The sequence below is a fragment of the Mirounga leonina genome, unplaced genomic scaffold (assembly GCF_011800145.1).
Source record: "Mirounga leonina isolate KUSES-001 unplaced genomic scaffold, KU_Mleo_1.0 Mir_93, whole genome shotgun sequence".
Classification (NCBI taxonomy): Eukaryota; Metazoa; Chordata; class Mammalia; order Carnivora; family Phocidae; genus Mirounga; species Mirounga leonina.
This window is the reverse complement of record NW_023270854.1, coordinates 25,250,135-25,272,941: the sequence shown is the minus strand read 5'-3', so window position 1 is coordinate 25,272,941 and position 22,807 is coordinate 25,250,135. Positions and strand designations below refer to the sequence as shown.

Genomic DNA, 22,807 nt, shown 5'->3' with positions numbered 1-22,807 from the left:
AATTCTGATGGAGAGGGCTCCTCCATCCCCGCTGTGGACAATCAGTACTGGCGGGCTTGATCAAGCCCTGCCCCCACCACCACCAATAGCAAGAATCTTCTGGGCTGGACACTGAAAGGTGGAAAGAGGAGATGGAGAGAAGAGCAGAGGACAGATGCTGAGATTCCACAGGGGAAGAACATGTGCCAACCCGACATCCAGGTGAACCTGGACCCCAAGCCCATTCCTCCCATCCATTCGACAAGTGTTTACCCCAGCTAGTGCAGTGGAGGCGAACAGAGGAGCACGGATGCCTACCACAGAGGGGAATGCAATCTAAGCTGCAGAGGCTGGGTGTACCCACAGTCCCCATATTTTCCAAACCACAAATCAGAGCTGTTCTGGAAAACCCAGGTCATAGAAGAGCAGGAAACATACAAAAGAACCTTGAATGTAGGATGATGAAATAATGTCTTGGTGTAGATGTGCTGGGATAACACAATCGGTAACCTGAATAAATCCAGGGCCCCACATCACCCAGTCTCGGTGAGGACTCTAGTCAAATATGCAGAGTCCAACAACCTACAATAATGGAAAGGAGATTCCAGTCTTGTCTTGCTCTGAATGTCATCAGACGCCAAGTGATAACCCACAGAAACACCCCTCCACACACACACTCAAGTCCCCCACACCTCTCTGGATCCTCTCTTTGCCAAACCTTCTAAGCACCCCCAGATGCCCAGCATGCACCTTCTCCATCCTCTCCCTCCCTTCTCGGCCCACAGGACTGTGGGAGCAATTAGTTCTGTGGGTATGATCCAGGAAGACTTCTTGGAGTGGGAGGCATGTATGGCGAACTTTAAAAGATAAGCTGGGTTTTACTAGAGGAGAAGTTAGTAAAGAAGCTACTGGAGCAGCATTCACATACAGTCTGGGTTGATGGGCTATCATGAAACACCCTGTCATGTTCAGGGATGGCAGAGTAGCTGGGGCCAGGGTATGCAAAGATGCGGAGATGATGAGACTCAAGAGCTTGGTCAAGAGTGAAGTGGGAGGACAGAAATCTGTACTCATTGGAGGTCTTTTGGTAGAAAGGTAAGGTGAGCCAAACAGCATTCCAGGAAGACCCACTGGTTAGGTTAGAGAGGAGGAGACCAGTATGAAATGTATTGCATCAAGCCACCAAGCCTGCCTCCATTTTAATAGATGCTCAGAATGAATGGGCTTTATTCCTAAGAGGCAGTTGTAATGGAGACAGCTGGAAAACTTGGTCATCTGAAATCTACAGCCGGCTCTCAGGTCTCACTGCAGTATTGCTCTATGCCCAGCTGCCTCCACTGAATCTCTGGCCTGAACCTCGGGAAGCTGCAGAACAATCGGGTCTGACCTTCTTGTCTCTGCCTCCACCTTCCCTTAAGCCAGAGAGACAAGCAGGGAGATGGGCTGGAGAGGGAGGGGCAGCAGGAAAAGACTATGGGCCTGGGCCCCCATGTCCGGGATGCCAGCAAGCAGGGTGACTGGTCAGAAGTGGAACGCCAGCCAATAGCATGCTATCATAAATGGCACCATTTGACAAAGGGAGAAAGGAAGCACAGCTTGCACGCTGTACGCTGGCCTAATTAGCTGTGCGGGCTTGTTGCATAAGACTGTTTGCTCCTTCCAATCAAAATCCCAGCCATGCTTCAAAACCCACCCCAGCCCCAGAGCTGCCCTCATCATCCCACCCTCACGGCTGTCCCCCTCCTGAACACCGATTTTACCCGTTTGCCACCTGATTTTGATGTTGTCTTGTATTTTTTTCATCTTGTTTCAGTGGACATTCACGTCTTCTCCCCAATGAGGGAATATATTTCTTTCTTTTTTTTTTTTTTTAATTTTGTCATTTCTTTTTTTTTTTTTAAGATTTTATTCATTTATTAGAGAGAATGAGAGAGAGAGAGCATGAGAGGGGGAGGGTCAGAGGGAGAAGCAGACTCCCTGCCGAGCAGAGAGCCCGATGCGGGACTCAATCCCAGGACTCCAGGATCATGACCTGAGCCGAAGGCAGTCGCTTAACCAACTGAGCCACCCAGGCGCCCGAGGGAATATATTTCTTAAGGTCAGGTATCCTGTCTTGTCCCAGACTTCCCCACAGCACCTAGCAGTACGTTGGGCACATAGAAAGAGCAGAAGAAACCGTTGCTGATTTTTTTAGGTGTTTATAAAATAGAGCAGGGCTTGTATTGCTTTCTTTTCTATACTGGGAAATCCGTGAGAGAAGCTGGCTCTCGCCAACTGATTTGAAAATATCTTATGCAGACTGACAAATACTGATGTCATAGAAGTTGTGGCTGGAGAAAGGACATTTGGGCAACTTACTCCATCTCTCATGGAAGTACTTGGGATGACTGATCTAGAGCACGCAGAGATAAAGGATTGCTTGGAGGTGCAGGTGAGTATTTGAAACTATGTTTTCCTAGAATCCAAGCCCTGCACTCTCTCATCTTGTTTACAGGACTCGTTTGGCCTCCCCCTGCCTCCAGTCTTTATTTGGACCAAGTTGCACTTCAGCCCAACCCTGTCTGAGTCATCACGCTTTCGAAATAATCACCCGGCAGTCTGAACTGATGTGCAGGCTATGCTGCAAAAGCGCACTTTGTCATGTATTCATAGAGTGATGCCCATTCCCTTTAACTGTTTCTCTGTGGGCGTGTGCGTGTGCGTGTGTGTGTGTATGTGTGTGTGGTGGGCCTGCCTGAGGACCTTACAAGCACATGAGGGCCCGGACCTCCTCGGTAGATCAAGTCGTAGAAGAGCAAGATGGGACACTGGGACTCAGACAGATGAAAAGATGTAGACTCGACCCCTGATTCTGGGGCTTCCTAGCTGTATGATCCTGAGCAAGGTCCTTTACTCCTGATGCTGGGTTTTCTCACATCTAAAAGATTATTGCAAAGATTAAAAATATGTGTGAGCACTTAGCCTAGTGCCTGTCTTAGGAAAAATCAGTAAACGGTAGTGAGGGTCAAAATGCCTTTGGGTATTCCCCCGAGTGGGCTCACAGCCTCACCTCCTTCCAGGCCACCCTAGGTCCAAACCCTGCTGGAGAGGCCGGCTGGAGTCGCGTTCAAGTACAGTGAGGCTCTCTCCTAATGGGAATCGAAGAACTGGATCCACACGGAAAAGGAGAGAGCTCAGAAGAAAAGCAAGCAACCACGCTCCTTAATGCACTACTGAATCTGCAGAGCCCAGCACGGGACCTGACACAAAGAAGGCCCTTGATACAGATTTGTGGTTGAATGACGAAATGAGTGAATTATCCACTTATCGATTTGCAGGTCTCTAGTCTAGAGTTTCTTCTCCATGTGGGGGTATGCCCTATGCTTAATGAGCTGGAGTCAGAAGAATTCCAACAGAAAAACATTTTTAGTGTAAAGATCCCATCACTGATGTTACATGAAACTGTGGACTTCCACAGGAAGGAGCAAGGGCCAGACTGGGAGCCCTTATTAAAGAGAGTCCACTGGGTTGTCCAAGGATACCAGAGCTCTTTTCTGTTCTAATTAAAATCAATCATTATTTTTTCTTTTCTTTTTTTAAAAAATATTTTATTTATTTATTTGACGGAGAGAGAGAGAGAGAGCACAAGCTGTGGGCGGGGGGGTGGCAGGCAGAGGGAGAAGCAGGCTCCCGGCTGACGGGGGAGCCCGAAGCAGGGCTGATCCCAGGACCCCGGGATCAGGACCTGAGCGGAAGGCAGACGCTTAACTGACTGAGCCACCCAGGCGCCCCAATAATTTTTTTTTTCTAACTACAAAAGTAATTTATGTTCATACTAGAAAAACTGGAAAACACAGGCTAGAACAAGAAAACTTTAATCTTCGTAGTATTTTAATATTCATTATTCCAGACTTTTCCTACAGGTAGATACATTTCTATCAAAATGGCATCATACCAAAAAACAGTGTCTTCTTTTGTTGAGCGATTTACTTTGATCATTTTTTTCTGAAGTACTACATACTCTCCACAGAATTTATTTTTCTTTGGTCTAGAAAAGCGCTTCATTTTTTAATTAGTTTTTTTTTTTTCCACACACTCGCACACAGAATGAAAGACACGGTCAAAATAAGGCACATAGCAACAAAGAGTAACGAATAAAACGCAAAGTAAAAGCCGCCCCCCCCCCCCCACCACCACCATCCCAGTCAGGGTCCCAGAGGTAAACCTTAGAAGCCAATATTTTGTAACTCCTGGTGGTTGTTTAAAACTTGTAATCAGGGGCGCCTGGGTGGCTCAGTCGTTAAGCATCAGCCTTTGGCTTAGGTCATGATCCCAGGGTGCTGGGATCGAGCCCGGCATCGGGCTCTCTGCTTGGCGGGAAGCCTGCTTCTCCCTCTCCCACTCCCCCTGCTTGTGTTCCCTCTCTCGCTGTGTCTCTCTCTGTCAAATAAATACATAAAATCTAAAAAATAAAAATTAAAAAATAAAATAAATAAAACTTGTAATCACAGCCTGTCACTCGCCTGCTTAAACTCTTCCAACAGCTTCGTATTCAGAATAAATCCCAAGTCCCTCCCCGCGCCCAGGGCCTGCCCTTTTGGACCTTCCACTTTTCCGCTGGTGGAGTAAGACCTGAACTGCACCAGCTCCAAGGTCGGCCGGCCCCAGGCAGGCCGTGGCTATGCCGGGCATACGCCCATCTCCAAAAGGGACAGCCTCTTAACCCCTCTGGAGGCCCGGGAAATCCGAGGCACGTAAGACTGTTAAGAGCTGACCACCCCTCGGGCTCCTCCTCTGTCCAGAGGCCTTTGCGACGAACAAAGGCGCCTTTCTCTGGCTCTCACATTCGCCTGCACGTGGAACCGGCTGAAAAGCATGAGGACAGATGGACAGACGGCGTGAGCGAGAAGGCCACGGAGCTGGGCTCCAGCAGACCTGGGCCCTGGGCCTCTCTGCGAATAACTCGTGCTACAGCTCCAAACCTCCGTGTTTCCATTTCTTCGTCTACATAATGAAGCGAGGAGCCTGGCTCCCCAAAATCCCCCCCAACGCTAGTGCTCCATTCCAGACCAGCGAAACCACGGTCCTCTGGAGGAACCTGCCGCGGCATCATAGCCGGCGCCCTCGGAGCTGAGCCAGCCCCCCGGAGAAGGGAAGCTCTCTGTCCAGGCCTGCCAGGCAGAGGCTCTGAGCTGGACTTGGCCTCAATGGTGCCTCTCCGTCTCATTTATTCGCAAGAACTCCAGAAAGCAGGTAATTTTCAACCAAAAAAATGAGGGCTCGCAAATCTTAAATAACCTGCTCAAGCAGCTTCCCATTGCTGGCGAGAGGTAGAGTCAGGAGTTAGAGTAAGTCCGTCTGATTCGCAAGACCTCTGTTAGGCGCTGAGTGTAGTTAGCTGGATTTTTACTTTTTGTTTTGTTTTTTGAAGCACCTGGAATAAGACTTTATTAGGAATGCATGGAAAGGGGCGCCTGGGTGGCTCAGTCGGCTAAGCGTCTGCCTTCGGCTCAGGTCATGGTCCCAGGGTCCGGGGATCGAGCCCCACAACAGGCCCCCTGCTCAGCCGGGAGTCTGCTTCTCCCTCTGCCTCTGCCCCTCCTCACTGCTCATTCCTTCTCTCTCTCTCTTTCTCTCTCTCTCAAATAAATAAATAAAATCTTTCATTAAAAAAAAAGGAATGCATGGAAATATTTTAGGCTTCACGTGTTATAATGCAAAGTACAGTAGACTCTTGAACAACGCAGTAGTTATGGGTACCAATGCCCCATGCAGTCAAAAACCCACCTGTAGGGCGCCTGGGTGGCTCAGTTGGTTAAGCGACTGCCTTCGGCTCAGGTCATGATCCTGGAGTCCCTGGATCGAGTCCCGCGTCGGGCTCCCTGCTCGGCAGGGAGTCTGCTTCTCCCTCTGACCCTCCCCCTTCTCATGTGCTCTCTCTCATTCTCTCTCAAATAAATAAATAAAATCTTTAAAAAAAAAAAAACCCACCTGTAAATTTTGATTCTGCAAAAGCTTCATTAATAGTCTACTATTGACCTGAAGCCTTACCAATAATATAGTTAATAATCACAGATTTTGTATATGTATTACATACTGTATTTTGTAAAAATAATGATAAAGTCAGCTAGAGAAAAGGAGATGTCATTAAGAAAATCATTTAAAAAATATCTTTACAGTACTATACTATATTTATCGAAAAAAATCTGGCATATAAGTAGACCTACACAGTTCAAACCTGTGCTGTTCAAGGGCCAACTTTATAACATCCAATTCATTGGTGCTTTTTTAAAAAATTTTTTATTGTTATGTTAATCACCACACATTACATCATTAGTTTTTGATGTAGTGTCAACTCACTGGGTTTTTGATATGCAATTCAGCCACCTATATATTCTACAGGATACTAAAAATTCTTTTATTAAATTGACCAGACATAAGTTAACGAATTACCATATTCACAAAAACAATAATCAATAGTCTGACCCCCATCTGTTATCAATGGATCATAGCCTAACATAACCCCCATTTAGAACTTGGGAGCTCATCTGAATCTTCAGGAAGGCTCATTACATTACAGCTTGCTGGGCCCATCCCCAGAGTTTCTGGTTCAGGGTGGCTCAGTGGGGTAGGGCCTGATAATTTGCATTTCTCCCAAGTTTCCAGGAGATGCTGATGTTGCTGGTCCAAGGATCCCATTTAGAGAATCACTCCTGTCTTCTTGCTCCTCTAGTTCCTACTGGCTCAAGCATTCAGTTGTCCCAGCTGTAACTGCCACTGCTTTACTGTCACGACTTGGCTCCTGTGTTCAGGGTAGGCCATCTACCTACTTCTACCCCTCTGGCTCTCAGCGCAAGGAAGAGCTTGGCTTTCTGCCCCATTAGTTGGCTTTCTGCTCCACACCAGCTGGCAAAGGCTGAAAGAAAAGGCCTTCGAAGTAAGCATCCCAGCAGGGAGAATTCCTTATGATGAGCCTTTGGATCAGAGGGAAGGCTGTTCCCCTTTCAGAGCATAAGATCTTCCCTTCCCACCGTACATTGGGTGTCTAATAAGTACTTACATCTACATACAGTTGGTTTCTTCGCTAACCTTTTTTTTTTTTTTCCAAAGCTTTGAATTCTTCAAGATGAAATGCTCCTTTTTTATCCCAAAATACAGCTTTTTCCGAACTTTTCACATACACACACGCACACACACCCCAAGAGAATGCAACCAGGATTTTAAATAGTGGTTTCTGCACAGAAGTCCAAGTGTGAATTATGGGTGGTGTTTCTCTGTTTGGCCTAATTTCCTGCTTGGAGTTGTCAGGTATAATCAAAGGATTGCTGCTTTTGGAATGAAGGTCTAAGTTAGGGGGTTCTTCACTTGATCTCCACTCCTCTTAGGGCTGCTAGTTGATGAGAACTGCTTGAAAATCAGACTGGGAGAGTGCAGCGTCCTTACTGAGAATGCCTTAGAAAGGAGCAAAAGGCAGCTCTGGGGCTGAGCTCTGGAGCTGCTCCACCAGACCCCTGTAAGGAGATGCATGGGCCTTTGGGGATCTCCATGCTGCCTTTCTGCCCACTTCTGTGCCCACATGAGGCCATCCGGGCAGGGCAGCAATGAGAGGGCCCTGCCACTGGCCTACATAGGCAGGCAGCCAGGATCTAGTCCTGGTCCTCAGCCCCACCACTGAACAATGAGTGTCCTGGGCCACTTACTTGAGCTCTAGGGGCCATATTCGGTTGTGTGTATATAGGGCAATGGGCCTGGATGACCTCAGAAATCCACTCCAGCACAGTCTGTTAGCGAGAACAAGAAATGGTTCTGGCCAAATGTGCTAATGAATATGCTTTTGATGTGACAATACCTTGGCCTTTGTGAATTGTGCATGACCAGGGAGGAACTGTTGTTGTCCGAGAGCTGAAGAGCCCCACCTGCCGGGGCAGGATCCTGTGCAATCAGGGGGTGCCTCCCTAGAGTCTGTCCCCTACCGGCCCAGGGGCCTGCTCTGACCACCCCACCTCCTGCTCACAGGGCTCCCTTCTGCATGGAAGGTGGACTGAGAGAACACACCTGGGTGGGCTGCATAGGACATAAAGAATCCTTTCCCATTTTTTCTCCCTCCCAAGTCTCTGCCTCACTGACACCCCCCTTTCCTGACATATGCATATTAATTTAATATATATGTTGTTAAAAATTAACCACTGAGTTGTAAACCTAAAACAAACCGAATTCTATGGCATATAAATTATACCTCGATAAAGCAGTTAAAAATATTCTTTAAAAATAATCTTTAGGGGCGCCAGGGTGGCTCAGTCAGTTAAGTGTCCAACTCTTGATTTTAACTCAGATCTCAATCTCAGGGTCATGAGTTCAGGCCCTACAGTGGGCTCCACGCTGGGTGGAGTAATTTTTAATGTAAAGATTTTATTTGATTCTTCTGCAATTAAACTCTGAATCAAAACTAAAGAACTTTGGTCAGGACATCTTCAAGATGATCACATATATACAAACACATATACACACAGGACTAAAGCAAATGCTCCTAAGTAAAAATAAGCACAAAGGGCAGAAGCAGAGAGGCAGCAAAATGATCATAAGCATCCCGAGGTCAGCAACTAGGGGCATCTGAGTCAACAGATGGCTACCACTTGGGCAGCTGGAAAATGCTATTCCTTTGCCTCAGGAAGTGGGGCCCTCCCAGATACCCAGAAGGGCATACGGTTCCCAATCTTCAGAGCACTCTTTGCAGCATTTACTTTCTGATGGAACATCAAATGAACAAAACAGACCACACAATGAAGAAGTCACTGGAACCCCTTCCCAGTCCTGGCCGGGTCTGAGGGCCAGCGATCCCAAGGTTCACCATGCACCCGTGGATTTGGACAGCATTTCCCCTGCACCCACCACATTTGAAGACTTTTGTGGTTCTGCTATTTAATACTCCCTACAATTAAATGGGGTAGAACAGACTTCAAGTTGGCATCCTTTTTTTCTGAACTTTAAAAAGAAAATCTCCCATCGGACCATTCTTAAAATTCAGGAGACTTACACCTGGAAGACCTTGAAAAGGTCTAAGTTTCTTTTCTTCCTGCTGCTCTATTTTGTTTGGTCAAATCAAGCGCTGCCAATGGCAAGTTCCCTAATGATTGATTAGAGGGCGGGGTGTGGGTGGCTGCATTTTCTGGTAATGTTAGCTTGAAAGAGCAATTTGTGATGAGCTCTCCGCTTATCAGAGAGCTCAGCTCCACCAGAGGCATGGCGGTCGACTAAAGCCACGGGGGGGCGGGGGGGGGGTGAGGATGGGAAGCAAGGGACCCAAACCAGGAAAAGATCAGATGCAGCAGGTTCATTTATTTTGACAAATCTTTCTTTGTAATCATCTGTAATAAGACCACAGTACACTGTGCCGTGTGTATGATATATTTTGGGAAGGTAATGAAGTCCAGAGGATAGGCAGCATAACTCAGTTCCCAGCCAGTTAATCTTTGCTTAGAAGTAGGGTAAAGTCAGAGGTCGGTAGGTGTGTAGGGGTGTGTGTGTGTGTGTGTGTGTGTGTGTGTGTGTGTGTGTGTGAGCACGCACGCATGCGTGCATGCTTGTGTATAAAAATTATAGGGTTGGTACATTAGCAAGGGCAAACATTAGCCAAGTTCTACTACTACATTGAGATTTAGAACATCGGAGTACAGTGACTACATTTTTCTGTAGAGATCTTTACAGCTATTTGAAATTATGAACCCATAATATGCAAATGCACAGGGCTAAGAAATACACATTCTTGGCAGAGACTGAAGATGTTATAATGTGTGCTGTAAACGGCGATGTGTATGTGTATAAAATCCGTGTGCACATACTAACTGGTCGATTATCCCCTCTAAAACCACACATAAATTCTCCTGACAGGAATTGGAATTTCACACACATCCCAAGAATGAACAGACTCTTAATGTGCTGTGTGTGTATGGATGGAGTATAAAAAAACAATAGAATGGGTCACTAGGCTAAGAGAGCTTTCTGATTCTCAAGCGTGACCGCAAAGGAACTTGGGGCTACACTTTCCTTTTGAACATGATATTATATTATTCGTAGTAGTTGGTAATATTTATTAAGTTCTGGGCTCTGTGACAGCCACTACCCTGGGTGTTTACCACCTGTGATCCTGTTTAAGGAGGGAAGGAGAGAGAGAGGGAAGGGGAGAAGGGGTGTGTGTGTGTGTGTGTGTGTGTGTCTGTCTGTCTGTCTGTCCTATGCAAAGGCTTTACCACTTTATCAAATGGCTACTTTCCCAGGGAAAGTAATAATATACAATGGTGAAAATGTTAGTTTGTGCATGAGGCGGGCAAGAAGGGGAACTAGGTTACCCAGGTACCCCAGTTGCTGGGGCAGAATCGGAGGACAAAGATGTGTCCTTTTGTGATGAGACAGACTCCTTCAGACCCAGAGCCAAAATCTAGGCAATAGCCATTCCTGAGCAAAGAGCAAAAAACTCAGGAACCGCAGGCCAGAATCTGAGAAGAGGTAACAAATTCCCAAAATAGAATGTTGCTGAGTCAGGTCTGTGCAAATGCAGGGTCTTGAAAATTGAAAGGAAGAAAAAGAAAAGCCTTTAGTTAAACAATGGCTTTTAATGACTTCTGCAAATAGGTGCCACTCAGTGAGGTGGCTCAGTCTGGTGCATCAGAATCTGTCATGAGAAATTTCTGGCAAAGCCACAAAGACAGAACATAGTGTGATTTAGTTTTCTCTAACGTAAGCAGAAATATTTTATCAAATAATTCACTTTTACCACCTTTATCTCCACCTCCACACCCCTCAAAAGCAGTTTAGGAAAATATCCAGGGCTCCAGGTAGACAAAGGCAAGCACGCACTTAGCGATTTTCCAGGGGCTGGCAGGACAGTGACTGGGATTTGGCACCCCCACCCCCACCCCCACCCCGGGCTTTGTCATCTGTGCCACCCAGCTTGTGTACACAATTTCGGAGTTTTTGGAAGCCCGCTGCAATCTGAGTTAGGAGATGATTTGCAAAATGGACACAGGCACATCTAACATCAGAAGTTAGCCAGAAAAGCATTTCCTTCCCTTGGGGAGCTTTCTATATTTTGCAAAGTTGAAGCAAGGAGCCTGAGATGGACATCAGCTCATCCGGTGAGCTTTGAATCTACTAATACTTCATTAAGGCACAGATTCCTAACTGTCAGAAAAATAACAGGCAGGCTTTTTTTGTTGCTGTTCAAGTGGTTTGTATTTATGTGTAAATTAGTACTAGGACAGAGAAACCTTGAGATTACAAAGATGGATATAAATCCACTGGGGGAAGCTTATGCAAACGTGGGCCTTGGAATGGGGTCCTTGAATCTTTCCAGCACATCTTAAAACCTAACCATGACACAGGATTTACCAGCCCCCAAGCCCTTTCTTCCGTTCCTGTCCATGCCTCACCCTAACAACACGTATTGTTTGGCCCACATCACACAGAGAAATGAGTATAACAAAAGAGGAACTCTCATCCTTGACTATGAACCACAAGGTCGTGAGCAAGTTGGTTCTTGTAGTAGTTGAAATACGGAATCATCCATCTATGAAATTCTAAAACATGGATAAAGGCACACGTCTGGGATTTTAGTGACCTGGTATTCGTATGTGCTGGTAGTTGCATTTTTACAACAGTGATTTAAGTAGCTCCAAACGCAGTTTCCTAAAATGCCATAGGAAAGAGACATTGGTCAATGAATAAAAATCATCCCAGGTGGTTCCAGACTGAAATACATGTTTTTAATAGTTGGTATGATGTAGGTTATTTCTTCCTAAATTCTTATCACTTAATGCAAAAACCAACAGTATGACATCCCCAGAAACATACCAGAATTGAGGGGGGAAAAAAAAAAACCACGAAGTAAACTGAACAGAGGGGATAAACAGCTTGGCACTTAAGATCTGCTGCACTCAATTCTCCAAGTCTGACCCCCTTAACCAAATCTATTTCCTCCTGCTTCCTACATGGGCCTTCCTGCTGAGGAGCTACTTCTTCAACGAGCATGACACAGGTCATGTTGGTACTACCACCATTCCTTTGCACAGGCTGCTCCTCTCTCCCTGAATAATCTCCAGGAAACTCAGTGTCCATTTAAGTGCAGTGGAAAGAATATGGGCTCTGGAATCTGAACAGATGGGCAGTGACTGAGAGAGGCAGCTGAGAGAAAGCAAGAACATGGTGCCACAAGCTCGCTGCTCACACACAGCCAGGCAGCCCAGAGCCCCCTCCCTGGCACTCTGTACCCCCACCCCCGAGTCAAAGAGCCCAACACTCCCTCTGTGACTTCTATGTTCCTTCATCAAGGCTGCCCCAAACGCTGCATTAACTGTCCTCTTCTCCTATCAAAGTCACCCCCAAACGCACCCCTCCCCACTCCCTGCCCAGATGCGAGGGCCATCCTGCATGCCCTTTCCTCTTTGCTCCCCCCACCCCACCAATGGCCTGGCCCAGAGCCCAGTGCCCAGCACATAGTGGGAACTCAAGAAATACTGGTTTAATGAATGAATGTTGATCTTATGATTCATTTTCCAGAAAGTTCAGTGCAAAAATTATTTATTCTACTCTTAACCCTAAACAAATAAGCAATTTTACTCTTTCAAGCATCTTGCAAACGATAAATCAGCAAACTTAGAATGCGATCAGTTTGTCTAAAGTCAGAAAACTCAAGGATTGCTTTCATAAAAAAAAAAAAATCATCAGGTAAAAACCAAGAGTATTAGATTAGCAAAAGACTGGAAACAACCAAAATATCTACGGATAAGGGGCTGGTTAACTAAGTCAAGGAATACCCATACAATGGAATCTACATAGTTGAAACAAACAAGCAAAAAAGAATAAAGAAGTTCTTTATAGTCAGATAGTCAGATGTCCCCGAGATTTAGTGTTATGTGGAAAATGTAAAGTGAAATGTAGTGTGTATAGTATGCTTCCATTTGGGTAAAAAATTTCAAAACTACAGACACACGTGTATATATACATATACATGTGTATACATATTTTCCTGTATATTCATAACATATCTTTACACTGAAGAAACCGATGACAGTGGTTGACTCAAACTAAGGGAACCAAGAGATGAGGAGAGAGAAAGATGTTTCATTTTGAATACCCTTTTGTACCTTTTGAATGTTAAACCATGTAAGTATTGACCTATTCGAAAAAATTAAATTAAAAATTCAAAGCAAACAATGTGTGGAAAAGTAATAAAAAAATCTAGTTTAGGAAAACATAAAAGAGAAATCCTCATTTTAAAAAAATGGTTCGAGGCAGCCTGTTGAGTCATCTGTAAATCATGTAGGAGGCGAAATCTGGGGAGGCACCCTTGCGTGGCAGAAAAGAGGCCATGGCTGCTGCGGCCTGAGACTTCTGGGGCCTCTCTGACCCTCAGTCTCCTCCTCTGTGAATTCAAGTGTTTGGACCAGCTCTTAGAGCGGGCAGGCCCTTTCCCCCTGGGGGAGTAGGAGGTCCTCAGGTAGATACACCTAGTCACTTGGTGACAATCTAATTTAAAAAAGAAGAGACAGTCCTTTAAAAGGAGAGAGAGAGTGCCCCACCCACTGCATCGGAGTCTGTGGCAGGGAGATAAAAACCTCAAATCCCTCCTCAGCAGAGAGCAATAAAACCAATGCGTCTCACTTCAGGAGCTTAAAATACATTTGCAGACACACCCTTCCCTCCAAACACACCTGCTGCCTTTTTCCTCCCTCTTCCCACATCCTCTCAGGACAGGCCGAGTGCCGATTTATGACAGAGCTGAAATATTTCCTTTTTTGTTCTAATATTTTCTGCGGGCCCCTCCCCTCTTTTATGGCTGCCATTCACTGCTATCTGGGATGACCCAGGAATAAGAAGATGCTTCAGAACTTAAAGACAATGAAAACATGTCGCTTTTTAAAAATAATAGTTCACACCCAGCCACCTCTATCCCCAAAACATACTTTTAGATAAAGGCAACTTAATAGTGGTGACTGGATATTGGCATTGTTAGAGAGGCTTACATGTCTCTCTAAATTGTCCAAATAGAACTTTCTATGAGATACTTGGAAACGTGGGGCCTGGGCATCCTCTCTGTTGCCCTCACTTTCTCTCCAAGCCCCATCTCCACCCTCTTCCAACTTAGGAAGTGGCTAAATTTGTTCTCCTTGCCTTTCTCTTAGGAATTAGAACACAAGAGCCCGAATGGGTCTTAGAGGTAATGCAAACTCATTTTGCAGATGGGGAAACCGAGGCCATGAAGGTGGGAGGGCTCCCTCAGGAATACACAACACACCCACCACTGGGCCAGGACAAAAGCCAGGACTCATAAGCCTTTGCTTCCTCCCTAATGTACTTGCTTTCATGTGTTCCTGCCCAGAGGCCCGGCTGCCTTTCCTGCAGGGTGGACCACCCCCCCCACCCCCAGCAGGTAACACCAGCCTCCCCGGGCTGGCCCTCCCGGCCCAGGCCAAGGGCTGACTGGGCTGACCCAGGGGACGGCCAAGCACCTGAAATGTGGCACCTGTAGAAATGGTAAGAGTTTGGATATATTGGATTAAATTAAAAGCACTTCCTTTTCCTTTTAACTTCTGTTTCCTTTTACTTTTTTTAAATGTGGCTACTGGGAAACTTAAAATTACATAGATGACTCGCACTATATTTTTACCAGGATGCGCTGCCCCAGGTCAGATGGTCTTACCCATTTAGCTCCCAATCAGCAAAACTGACCTACCCCATGTGCCATTCTCTGTGCGACCAGTCTCTATTCTAAAGACCCACCCATGCCTAGGAGTTAAGGGGTAATGTGCTCCCCCCCTCCGGTGATGTCTACAACAAGCCTCTAAAGCCTCAGGGTGATTTCTGCAGGTGTTTCTCCCCTTCCCTAGAGGGGATGGAGGGAGGGTTTCTGGCACCCCTCAGGTGACACTGATTCTACCTACATGAGTGGTGGCTTCCCCACAGCTATCTTTCCTGTAGACTGGATTTTTATCCCCTGAAGTATGGTGGTACCTTGGGGAGGAGGAGGAGGAAGAAGGCAGTCTTGGATGTTTGGGGGCCCCACTCCTCATTCTTCCCTCCTCCCTTCCGGGTAGGAGTAGAATTCAGAGCACATGGAAACAGTGCTTTTCATGGATGCATGCCTGTCTTTGTTGGGAGTCGTGCTGAGGGCTTTGGGTGTATCACGTCCTCTCATTTTCCCACCCACCTCAAGAAGTTGGTGGTCACAGTTTTCTAGATGAGGAAACTCAAGCTTTGAGAGGTTCAGCAACATGCCCAAGGGGACCACAGGAAAGTGGCCAAGCCAGAGGGTTCAGGTCTCATCAGTTCCAAAACTCATGCTCCTCACCATCGCTTAACTTCTTGAGGCCTCAGTTTCTTCATCTGCAGCATGGCAATGATAGTAGCCCAGAGACAGGGTGGAGCCCTGTGACCCACAGACCCATCCTCCCCTGGAACTGGGTTCTGGGCTCATGAGGAGCCGCCATCTTGAAGGCCCTCCAGCTCTCGCCATTCCCTGGCAGAGCTACCCCCTCATCCTGGGCTGACAAACCCACCCTTGTTCTCTCAACTCTGAGGCTCCATATAGCTCACTCTCCTGCCTGGGTGCCCTCTACTTCTTGTCTGAGGGAATTAAACACCTCCAGCCCCTTATATCAAGACTCCATCTAAACATCACTTCCTCCAAAAACCCACCAAAACTAGTAAGTCAGAGAACTGCTTCTCATGTTGCCCTTTCCTGCTTCCCAGGACGTGATGATCTTCCTCACCCCTTCACCCCCAGGCCTTGAGCTCCCTCCCCAGCCAAACTCACTCCCAAAAGAAGCCTTGACGTGGACAGGCCTAAGTCTCTCCTCCCACAGGAAGGATTCTGCATTCCCTTCATTCAGCAAAATATTTCCTGAGCATCCACTGTGCAGCGGTCATTCTCGTAGGCCCTGGGAACATGGCGGTAATGGCAACAGGGCCCCTGGGTTCCTGAAGGGGCAAAGGTTGACTCCAAACATCCATGCTCTAAACACACTAAACCAATGATCTGGGTTCATATTTCTCAAGATTCTCCTGCTGTTCTTATTTTTAGGTCAAGGAATGATCAGTTAATGGGCTCTGGGTTTGGTTTTTTGCAGGCGTGTAATGGTTAAAGTATGAAACATGACCTGAAGGAAGCCTTCCCATCTATTAAAATACATTTCTAGAGGCCATGATGGCCTTGGGAAATGTGACAGAATGCTCAGTAAGGAGACCACCTGCAACACCATAAGCCGGTAGCTCTTCACATGGTGACGGAGCGAGGCCAGGAGTGAGCGGCACCTTCCTAAGGACATCCACCACATGTTGGAGGAGGGGACTGCTCTCCTAATTTAAACTGCATTCGGCAAAGCTCGCTGAAATCTTCCCAGCCGGTGGGGAGATGTGGAAAGTACATTTTCTTCTAAGTATCAGTGATTCACAGTGGGAATGGCTCAGACTCCCAAGAGAAGAAGTCCTTCTGTTTATTAAGAGATGGCACGGGCTTACAAAATTTCAGAAAACGATGTGCAGGGGTATGTGAGTGCCACCACTCATGTAGGTAGAACCAATGTCACCTGAGGGGTGCCGGAAACCTTCCCTCCATCCCCCCTAGGGAAGGTGTGTGTGTGTGTGTGTGTGTCTGTGTGTTGGTGGGAGCAGAAAAAAGACTGGAAGGAAACGCACCAAAATTAGGGTGTCGTCACAGCTTGGGGGTTTAATTTTACACATATCTCTATTTTCCAAATTTTCTATCATGACTCTCATGGCTTTTATAATCAGAAAAGCAGTAAACTGAAGGCTAATGGTTTTTTAATTTCCTCAAGAATCTGTTTTTACAGGCACCATTTCAGTGGGGTTTGGAAAGCAGCAGGGTGTGAAACACAAATGAAGTCCCCCATTCCTGCCGGGCTGAGCGTACCCCTTGGCCCTGAAGAGAAACCCTCCCAGCACCCACGCGGGCAACCAGCTGTCCACAGCTGTTCCGAGGAGGCAGCGAATGAATGGAACTGCTGGAAAAACACAACGTTCCTGACTCTCCAAGGGTGGCATTATGCTTGGAGCGCTCGCTCACCAAAGAAGTAAATAAACAGAGAGAGAGGTGGCAGCCAAGCCAGCTAGAGGAACTTCAGTCCTGGAGGTGGGTCAGCTGCCAGGGCTCCTGACTCTTAACATAGCATCAGGGGAAAAAAAGACCCCTCTGCCCAAGCCAACCAGCGCTGTGGAGTCAGGGCTAGCCCCGGCTGACCACGGCCCTCCCGGGCTGTGCCTCATGAAAGCCATCCGCGCTTCCCACCACCAGCAGAGCACACAGGGGCACGTTTTCTTTCTGCCTCCAGGCCAAAGAGATCCCCGAGGCCAGGGCCCCTGGCCTCTCAGCAGACCACTGGCACTCACGGGCACACCCCACTCACCGTCAGTTTCCTCGGGCACTGCTCCATGCCCGGCACCGTTCTGGGGCTGAGGATACGACAGGGAACGAAACAGACAAGGTCCCTGCCCTCCTGGAGCTTACATTCTAGTGGGAGAGACAAGTGACAAACAAGAGGAGAATCAGGATTATGTCCCAGACAGAGGTGGGTGCTATGAAGAATAGAACACAGGGTGCTGTCTCCACTGGGACCTGAATGACAAGGGGTGGGGGTCAGCTGGGGGTAGATCGGAGGGAAGGGCATGCTAGATGAAAAGAACAACTGAGGTGAGCATGGGAGGGGAGGGAGTCTGAGAGGCAGGCAGGGGCCAGACCCCAGAGGGCCCACAGGAGGGTACGCAAAGGAGTGGCCTATCTGCCTCATGAAAGGAGACTCACTCTGCATTCTCCAAGAAGGACTCCATGGCTGTCCCTGGCTTCCAGCATCTCTGGCACGGTGGAGCGGCCAATCAGTTTGGCTCGGGGCTTCTCAAAATGCCTGGTGAACGCTCTCTCTTCTCCTGTACCCTCTGATTCTGCCTCCTCGCCCTCGCGACACCAAGAAACACTGCCCATGGCAAGGAAGAAGCAAACCCGACCGCTGTCCACCCACCCACCAGTGCCCCCCAGCGCTTGCTGAGCCAACACCTGCCATGCCCAGGGCTCGCGCCGCGTGCTAAGAGGGTGCCAATGAGCAACACACGAGCCCCGCCCTCAGGAGCCCCCCACATGCGATGCCCACGCCAGGCTCACCAGGCACCACCACCCTCAGCCGGGAGCTGCCCAGCACCCACCTCTCCACCTAGGACCTCCCGCTTGTCTTCTCTCCCTGGCAAAACCTGCCTCAAGCCCCTGAAATGGTTCTGATGGGAGGATTAATTCACTGCAAAGGGCTAAACAGAGAGACAAGCTCAGTGCCTTTGCCGGCTTCTTCCACCGCCCACCCTCATTCTTCCATCCACCAACCCAGGGAGAAAATATGCCTAGCTGCAGGGTTGAGGTTGTAACCAGTGGAATGGCAGATACTATTTATCTGCAGACCAAAGAGGACTGAGGTGTTGGTCGAAGAGTGCAAAGGCAAGGGGGACCATGGGGGACTGGTCCAGAGTAGGGGTGGGCAAGGGGGGGAAGAGCTTTGCGTGCATGTCTCACACCTCCCCAGCCCGCACCACACAGCAACGCCATGGCTTATAATCAGAGAAAAGCACATCTGATAGGTCGCTTTCAGAATCTCTTCTCGCGTAAAAATCACTGTTACCACTACTCAAAACAGCCAAGTACCCCCACTTTTGCAGATTCTTAAGTTCTGCTCTGTAAGATTTCTAGGGTGTGCCTCATTTTGTGCAAATGGAGGGCCTCGCCTGAGAAAAAGTGCACACACAGGCTCCAGGAAATCCTTCTATCTTAAAACTCCCAGAGCTGCCGAAGTTCCAAGAAGATCTGCAGGACCCCTCCACACGGGTCAGGGTTCACACCAATACCCACCATGCAGTTGGGTGGTGGTTTTCTTCCAGTGGGGCACGGCCATCCTGGGGAGAAGTCACCACCAAGGATGGTTCCAGACCCTTGAGTCTCTTCTTCCCAGGAGGGGAGGAGGGGTTATAAATAGCCTGGACTCCTTCAGACTGACACAGGCGCAGATCCCACACCCCCGTCCCAGCCTCAGCCAGCTGGTCCCTCCTCCCCCAAGTTCCCACAGCCTGCTATAAGAGGGAGGAAACTGCTCACCCACTGTGGGGGTGGGGAACAAAGTCCTTCAGGCCCCCATCAGAGAGAGTGGCCTCTGACGAATTATAACTGTAACCCCACCACACCTCTGCACCCTTCTGTAATAGCAGTGCTGGAGAAGGGCCAGGGGCAATATGATTAGGGGACCTCTTACCCCTGCCCCTGGGTCACCCCCAGAAACCCTGAGCCGAACGCCCAGAGTACGTTAAGGCACTGAATGAAGCATAGGAATAACCCTCTCTCTTCTCTCTGCCTCAGCTTCCCCATCTGTAAGAAGGACAAAGAGCTGAACTCCCTACCATGTGGGGATGGCCATGACATTAGCATGCGATGAAAGTGAAAAGGCGCTGTCAGAAGGTAACCCTGGACCATCATGATGATGTCAGATCCTGCATTCTTCTACAAGAGCCCCCAGCACAGCTGTGGAGACACCGATTCTTATCTGTTCATGAGAGGAGAAGAATTCTACTTGGTGGCATTGAGTTAGCCTTGAATTCTTGATAATGCATGCCCTTGAAAGCAACAAAACTTACAAAATATTCTCCCTTACAAGTCATTTCTGACTAATACAGATCGAATACGCTACACCCAGACCTATTTCGATGGAATACGGTTCTGCTGGACTGTGCATGACAGTATATACTGAAGGATGAGCATTGCCCTAGAATATTTTGGGGGTTTTGTGGGGGGAGCTCTCAACAATCATTCTGTTTACCATCCAAACCCTTCCCATCCATACCCACTGGTAAGAAACAAGTGGCTAAAATCTAAGTGGCCAACTCCCAGTTCTTTTTAATTAAGACACTTTGTTTGCTCAATAAAATACAGCATAAAAAACATTTACTGAAAACCCACTCATTGATGTCTAATAGCGTGTCAAATACTCATAACAACATTTATTCCAACACCCCCAGATAATTGCTCATCTTTCTCATTTGGTATCCACAACAGCACAACATTCGTGTCCAAGTGTAATTGATCCAGAATTGGGCTCCCTTTCAAAAATATCTGTAAAACCTAATTACCAGGAAAACAGAGTTCTGGCATCCTACGGAAAGAGGGTGCTTCACAATGAGACAAGCTGCAAACTCATCTTGGCCAATCAAGCTGCATTATGTTACAAAAGGAGTTTGAGGAATTTGGGGTGAGGAGGGAGCAGGAAAAGTTGGAATAGCGTCAGAATGGAATCTTCAGTGATAGTCCTTTTTTTTTTTTTTTTAAGCCAAGGGCAGAGAACAGGAGATATACCACATTAGCTGGCAAGTATGGCTATAGAAAGTACCAGATAATGAGCCCCTAATGGGCTTGGGGTGTGAGGTGGCATTTCTGATCTCAGGCCCTCCGAGGCCTTGCTGAGGGAACTCTCTCCACCCTGGTCTGAGAGGCTGATGTCATTTCTCATCTCCCGGGGTTTCTAACCACTGTGGCAGGTCACTTTCCCTTGGGCCTGAGTCTGCTCATCTGTAAAATGAGTGTTCCTCATATCTCTAGGACATCCTTCTGCTCCAAAATCCTGTGCCCTTTTTTTTTTTTTTAAAGCAAAGGGCACTGTTTCTGCTCAGGTGCCCGGTGGGGTTGGGGGAGAAGCGAGTGCGTGCAGGAGCAGTGGGGAATGAAGGACTCAGTGTTTCCAACCAACTCTCTCGCAGTTCTATGCACACTTGCACCAGCTGGGTATCAGATCAGACCCACAGCGGGGATAAAGATTCCTTTTAGCCCAGGACGGACCTACCGGGGTGGTTCTAACCTCGCTCGCTGCCCTGGATTCGACAACAGGCCAATGAGGAACCGGGCCAAACCACTGGACTTCTTGGAGCGTCTCTCCCAGAGCTCTCCCAGAGCTGACTACACCACAGCACATCTTCCTTTTCGGAGGGGTGTTCCCTTCCCACCTTCATCTTCTTTCTGTCCCAGAGACCCCAGAAATTCCAGCTCTAGCCTTGCGAAAGATCCGGTGAAGCTCCCAGGGTAGGGAGCACCCACGGCCGTCTCCTGGCTCCCCTCGTCCCTGGACCCTCCTAGCCTAGATTTGGGTACCAGCCTCGACAGCTGGTTTCAAAGGAAACGAGAGTTGTTGCCGCTCTGCTTTTCTGTGGCTCCTCCTAGCTCTCCTCCTAATGAAATCAGACAAGCAGCCCGAATAACAAAGCAGCACAGCGGCCAGAGACAATTCGATTTTCAAAGGAGCAAGAGATGCGCACGCCCGGAGCGAAGACGCGCGCGGTTCCTAGGAAGAGACCCTGCGCTGCCCCGTGTGGGCGACAGGTATCGGGCTGGCCTCAGCTTAACTTTCCCCAGGCACGGAGGAAACGTGTGCGTGAGCCCATTTCCCGCAGCTTCCCAAAGGGCGGCCGCGTGAGTCTGAAGGTCCCGCAAGAGCGCCACCTCGGGCAGGGACCGCCACGAAGCCCGTGAGCCGCGTCGCGAGATGCGGGATCCCAGACTTTCCAGCCCCCTTTCTAATGTTCAAGATAAGACAGTGTGAGGTGCGGGTGCCAAAGTCTCGGGAAACCGTCCCTCTCCAAACTGTTCCCGCGCCTTCCCGGCAGAAGTGCGGTAAAACTTTTGGCAGAAACCACCTGTGGCTGCCGACAGGCCCGCCCTGTCCGGGCCCCGGGGCGCCGCCGAGCCCGGGGCCGCACGCGCCCGCAGAAGTTCCCCTCCAGCCCCGCGCGCCACTTCGCTCCGGGCCGCGGTGCCAGCCAGGAGGCGCGGCGCCCGCTCGCTGGCTCGCTCTCCGCTGGCTCTCCCCTCCTCCCTCCCTCCTCCTCCCGCCTCCTCCCGTTGCATGGCTGCCGCACGGAGCCCCTGAATAGCCACCGCAGCCCCCCGCCTCCTGCCCGCCGCGCTGGGGGCGCCCCTGCCCCCGCCGGCGCCCCGGGGCGCGCGGACCGCCGGCCTCCTAGCAACAGCCCCGAGACAGCTTTCCGGCGTCCGCGATGCGGAGCCACCCTCCCGGAGCCCCGCGACCCCCTGACCCGCCTCGGCAGCGGAGGTGCGGGGGAGACCGTGACCCTCGCAGCCGGTGCCCGAGCCCGGCGCGCGAAGCCACTCACCTCTGCGCGCCGCCAGCCCCGCGCGTCTCCCGCACTTGGCGCCGGGCCGCGGTCCTCGCGTCCTCCGCCGCCGCCGCCGCGGTCCGTCCGTGCCTGTGCGCCCGAGCAGCGCGGGCCGCGCGCTGTCAGAGTCTCGTGGCGGGGCTGCGCCGGCGGGTGTGGAGCCGAGCGGCGGCGGCGGGCGCGCGGGCAGCTCCTCCCTCCCCGCGCCGCGCCTCCGCCCTCCTCGCGCCCCGCCTCCCGCGCCGCGGCTGTCAGCCCCGCGCCCCGCGCCCGGCGCCCGCGCGGCCAGCGCCACCCGCTCGGGGGGCGCACGGGGTTAAAGGGCCCGGATGTCTACGGTCGCCTCTCCGCGCGCCCGCCCCCTCCTCGGCGCCCCCTCCCCGCCTGCCACAGTTGCACTTGCTGCGCCCGGACCTCCTCCCCGGCTCCGCGGAATTTCTATTTTGACAGTAACTGTGGCGGTGGGCGGCGCGGCGGGGGGCGCCCAGGACCCGCGGAGGCGTCGGGCGCCTGGCAGGACCCGGCGCGGGGGCGGAGTGGGGGGCCGGGCAGAGCCACCATCCGCTCGGGGCTTTTTTCTTTCTTTCCTTTTTTCTCTTTGCCTCCTCCAGGATTTAAAGGGACAGCCCCGGCCGAGGCGAGGGGCCAG

General features: G+C 49.6%; 1 protein-coding gene across 4 annotated transcripts in view; it reads right to left on the bottom strand.

The window, feature by feature from the left end:
* Positions 1-22,333, bottom strand: part of ZBTB7C (zinc finger and BTB domain containing 7C) — a 345,852-nt gene extending 323,519 nt beyond the window's left edge. For all 4 annotated transcript variants that reach the window (XM_034996006.1, XM_034996007.1, XM_034996008.1 and 1 more), the window contains exon 1: positions 22,156-22,333. The gene's annotated coding sequence lies outside the window, so the exon portion shown is untranslated. The remainder of the gene's footprint in view (positions 1-22,155) is intronic.
* Between the last annotated feature and the right edge of the window lie 474 nt (positions 22,334-22,807).